Source organism: Camelus dromedarius, chromosome 15 (genome assembly GCF_036321535.1).
Source record: "Camelus dromedarius isolate mCamDro1 chromosome 15, mCamDro1.pat, whole genome shotgun sequence".
Lineage (NCBI taxonomy): Eukaryota > Metazoa > Chordata > Mammalia > Artiodactyla > Camelidae > Camelus > Camelus dromedarius.
This window is the reverse complement of record NC_087450.1, coordinates 4,380,849-4,386,027: the sequence shown is the minus strand read 5'-3', so window position 1 is coordinate 4,386,027 and position 5,179 is coordinate 4,380,849. Positions and strand designations below refer to the sequence as shown.

The window sequence follows — 5,179 nt, the reverse complement described above, 5'->3', positions numbered from 1 at the left end:
CGACCCCCGCCACCCGTGCACCCTGACTACCCTGCCTCCCGCCCCCAGCAGGCAAAGTGGGACAGGGGTGTCCGGGGACCTGGCGGCACTGACATGGGAGCTAATACACAAGCTACCCCGGGGCAGCCTCCCTATCCCCGCAGCCACCACCTTACCAGCCCCCTGACTGCACCGCACCCATCTCCCAGGTGCAACCTCACCTGGAGTCGGACCGCAGGCAAATCTCCGGCGGCAGAGGTCGCCCTCAGGCCAGGCCGCGCGGGACAGAAGAAATGGAGCTACTCCCTGGAACGGACCCCCTCCCCCTGCAGCCGCCGCCGCCGCCTCCCAGGGGCAAGCTCACCTGGAGACCCGCGTCCCGCCTCTACGGCAGCAGAAGCTGCCACTGGCTCCGCCGCGGGTGAGAGCTGAGCGAACTGACCGGTTTCCGCGCGGCAGTCCCCCTAACCCCGTGGGCCCCGCACATTAATGGCACCGTCCCGACTCAGCAAGCTGAGTGGGACAGGCGTGTACGGTGACCAGGGGCAGCAGAGGCCGCTCCCAGGCCCGGCAGCCGGGAGAAGGCAGCTATTCCACCAGTTCGCCAGAGGCAGCCGCGCTCCGCCCCCCTGTCGCTGCCGCTGCCCCCTGACCTAACCGCCCCACCTCCCAGGAGCAAGCTTACCTGGAGTCCAACATCTGGCGAATCTCCAGCGGCCAAGGCCCCCCTAGGCCAAGCTGCAGGGAAGAGAAGAAATCGACCGGCTTGCCCTGGCAGCCTCCCACGCACCGCCGCCTCCGCCGCCCCAAACGATTGCACTAGCCTCCCGGGGTCAGGCTGACTGCGAGGATGTGCACTTGCCTTCTAATCCTGGCCACGTGAATGAGCACCTCCCTGCATCCCTACACTCCCTGCACCTCTGCACCCCTGCCACTATCTGCACTTCTGCACTGCCTGCACTTCTGCACCCCTGCACCCCCGCATCCCCTAAACTTCCTGCGCCCTCCACAGCCCCTGCACCCCTGTCACCAGTTACACTTTTGCACTGCCTACACTCCTGCACCCCTGCATGTCCCACACACCACCTCTTGGGCCTGTGGCAGAGTCTCTGCTGTTAGACCAATGCACAGGAACTCACATCTTTGCCAGTATATGATGCATCAGTGGACGTCTGGGGTTGGCTGCAGGAAGGTACATGTTCCCGGTCACTAGCCTGGGCCACTAGGGTGATCTCTCTGAGGTCACCAAGGGCGGGCTCAGAGATGCTGTTTTCCGGGAAGAGAGGAGTTGAAACAGGTCTTGAGGGCAGAGCTGTGCTCACCAGGCCGTCCACGCTTCATGTTTTACACAGGGCTTCGGAGAAGTGAAATGGATCCAGCCAAGTAAGACCGGCCTGCTGTACGCCCACCTCAGTCCTGGGCTTTGAGTCAGACCGACTGGCTCCCACCCTCACGGCCCAGTTTTGGTACCTGAATGTTCCCTTTGAGGCATCCCATCAGTTCTCATGAAGAAGTCTGGCTGCTTCCACCCCATGGCCCTCCCTCCTGTGCTGGCCTCAGGAAGTTTCCTTATTTGGGGAAGAAGGCAGCCCACCCCCTACCCCACCCCTCACCATGCTCTCACCCAGGCTGCTGCTCTCTCTGCCCATCAGAGTCTGGAAAGCCATCCCTCTTCAGTTATGTCCCTTCTGAGATGGACTTGCTTCCACTCAATTCTAGGCGAGGATGCACCATGGAATGCACTGGGTAAGAGAACCAAAATAAATACTTTCTTCTGTGAGGTTTTCTGTTTATCTACTGGGATGGGCTGTGTGTAGTTTGCTACAGCTATTGGTGTGAGAGGCTAAAACAGCCTGTGTGTCCTTGTTTTCATCTCCCCGCTGTCTTTGGGTTTTCCCTTGACACTCCTGAGACATTTACTTCTTTTAGTTTTATTCCTGTTATTACACAGGGGCCCTACTGACATGGAGGTAAGTTGTTGGGGGAGCAGGACAGAGCAGGGCATCTGTAGTCCTGTGATTAGTTCTCATTGAGCCTATGCCCTGAGCTGTGACCTCCACAAGTGTGTCTCTTTCCCCCCACCCCAATTTGGGTGAGACAGAAGGGATTTCCCTTCTCCCAGGTTGGTTAGGCTCTGGTAAAATAATTTCTCATTAAAAAAACAAACAAACAAAAAACAACTTCCCCAAATGAAACAGAATGTTTTGGGTATATTTCAATAGAGTTATTTTCTCCTTTCCAGGCAGGAAGCATGAGGAGTTATCCTCTGAGGCCTTCATTCTGAGAACAGGACACGGTCCTGGAGGTAAAATGCATGAAAAAGAGCAGGGGGCCCCTCTGACTGGCCCCCTGGAGTTGTCACACTCGGACTTCCCCACGCTGAGACTTCCACTGGCCTCAGGGACCTGTTAAATCTGCCTGCCCTGGGGGTTGTTACAAAAGCGGGTTCTGCCCTGGGAGCTGTGACTCGCCAAGCCTGCCTGGCTGCCTCTCTGTGTTGGGAGCAGATTTTCCCCTCATTTTTCTGGGATCTAAGAAGTACAGTGGGATTGCAGCTCCCTCAGCTCTGGTGTTGTTTTCAGGACAGAAGGAGCAATTTCTGAGCTCCACACGAGCTGGAACAAAGGCTGGAATCCTCCCCTCCTCTGCCTCCGTGCAATAAGTGGCTGTGGTTCTAGCCGAGTTTCTGAAGATGTGGATTTAAACACACACATCCCAGCCCCTACAGGAGCACACAGTCCCATAAATCCCCCCAGTTTCCACTGGTAACTACTGAGCTGATGGGGACACGGGTTTCGGGTCCACAGAGGCCTGACTGCACTACTTGCTCCGTGGCCTATTAACGTGGTTGCTCTGGGTCTTGTCTGAAGTGGCTTGCTTACCGCACCTGGTACATGGGAAACACAAAATAAGTTCTAGAAACTTCACTTTTTCTCCCTCCAGGGCCTTCAAACATAGAAAGTATTAAGTGAACTCAGACGGCCTAGTCACCGCAATGAGGTCCGTCCAGCCTGGCTCTCCTGAGTGATGGGCACTGACTTGCACCTTAACTCGGAACAGTAGGGGAACCGCCTTCTTCTAACTGGGCCTCTCCCCACACCGGGCACGCCCTCAGCTGAGACGGTGTCAACTCCCCCATTGAGGTGTGTGCTGGTGGCTTCAGTGTGACCTGGCCCTGCCGGGATATGAACCTGCAGTGAGTGAGGTGGAGGGTCGGGTGGAGAGGGGTCCCTTCTGGGGTGGCAGGGGGCCCGGTAGCACCCAGCCCGGCCTGGTGCCTGGGGCTCCCTAACACCTCCTACAGCTCCTGGGTTGGCTCCGGTCCTGGCCAAACCATACACCCTCCCAGCATCTTCTCATTAAGTCCCTTTTTGCTTTTATCAGCGAGAGGTGGCTTCTGTTGCTTGTTCAGTGAAACAGTACATAGGGAAACCAGACTATTTCTAACATCAGTAAAATACCAACCTCAGTTATCTCGCCGGGCAGACCGTGCAGCACAAAGGCCTGCAGAGGGCTGTGCGAACGGCTTACGTGAAGGGTCCTCATCATCTGTCTTCAGAGATGCAGAAGCTGGTGGTTCAGGTAAAACCTCAGGGAGGGATTGAGGAATCCAAAGCTGGTTGGTTTCAAAGGCTAACTGGTCAGACCAGACCCCTGAGCTGTGGTCAGAAGCCTAGCTCAACATCACGCAGACTCAGCACCCTAAGTGCCAGGTGGGGGCGGTGGTGTTCCCTTTGCAGGCTCTCATTGGGGATTCACTGTAGTCCCTTAAATGCAGCAGAGATTCCAGCCCCCTTAGCCCCCACCCTGCGTGTTCCATGACACAAATCCCGGGAGTGTTTAATTTTCATCTTTGTTTAGGAGGATGAAGGAGGGGCAAGAGGAGACATAAATTCATACTGACTGACACAAGGTCACAGCCAGTACCTCCTCCTTGGAGAGATATGTGCTCCCAAAATGGTGGCTGGGGGGCTGGGCGGAGACCCTCCACTGGTCCCAGAGGGACTCCCTCATCTGGCCACAACTGATGGGTTGGACAACAGATCCAGAGGGAGACAGAGCATCTTTCCTGGGAATTTGGAACTGACACACAGAAATCAAGTTCACTCATCTGGGGATTGGCGAGGGTGAGGGGCGGTGGTTGGAAGTCAAATGAAACCAGAGCATGAGAGAAAGTTAGAAGTGAAAGAGAGAGAGACAGAGAGACTGAGCTTGTGAGAGCAAATACTCAGAAAGAAGGAAAACAATCAGGGGACAGAGGAATTCCAGCTCTTGACTGTCTAGTTTGTCCTAGCCCATCAACGACCCCGCGGGATGGTTAATAAAATTCCAGTTTTGCAGATAAGGATAAAGGCTGAAAGAGGTGGGGGCTGGGTTTGGGTGCACAGTTAATTCAAGTGCCGCTGGACCCCTCATTTCCCATTGCCTGAAGGCACTGTAATCCTCACTGGGAACCCTGCGGTCCCCTGACAGCCCAGCACCCTGATCAAATGGCCCCTGCGGGAGTGGGAACCCCTCTGAGGGTGAAGAGTTCCCTGAACCGAGATGCCATGCATCAGCAGGCTCCTGCACACCCCAGGTTAACATCTCCACAGCTGTGCAGTCTCCCGACCCACTTCCCTCCCTGCCAGGCACCCCTTCCTTACCACCGAGTGTACTGCAGGAATTCAGACACAGGGATGCCCAAAGCAACACGAGCCCACCGGCTATACAAACAGCAGACTCCCAGCCCCACCTGGGTTCCGAGGGGACAGTAGGCGTCCTCAGCTTCCATGTGTCTAAGACAATCTTCTTCAGCTGGTGGTTATAGAGAAAAATAAAAGGTCCAAAACATAGTTCAGTGAGGAATTCCTCCAAGGACCTGACTCCAGAGACTACAACCAGGGGTCCCTACCCCCCGGACTTGGGGTGAAGGTGGATTATTGATCAGCACAACCTCCGGTGGCCCAGCTCCTCAACTTGGCTGCCCAGAGTGGGCTGGGGGAATGGGTAAAGCCAGGGCACTCAGGAAGAGCACAGAGGACCTGATCTCCCCTCTCCGCACTTGTAAACCCTTCCTCAAATCTCAAGGCATCTGACAGAGAGCAGCCACCACAATAAGGAGATGCTCCCATCTCTTCACTCACTCCAGTCTGTTCACTTATGTGCTGAGCATCCACTGGGTCCCAGGACATGACACAGAGGATGGCCGATGGGACAG

At 55.9% G+C, this 5,179-nt stretch overlaps 1 long non-coding RNA gene across 1 annotated transcript; it reads right to left on the bottom strand.

Annotated features, from left to right (window-relative positions):
• Nucleotides 1–613: 613 nt before the first annotated feature.
• On the bottom strand, nt 614–4,894 carry LOC135322964 (uncharacterized). The gene is made up of 4 exons (XR_010384020.1): nt 4,626–4,894; nt 3,445–3,568; nt 1,604–1,721; nt 614–1,245 (listed from the first exon to the last, which is right to left on the bottom strand). It is a non-coding gene; the product is annotated as an uncharacterized LOC135322964 (long non-coding RNA).
• Between the last annotated feature and the right edge of the window lie 285 nt (nt 4,895–5,179).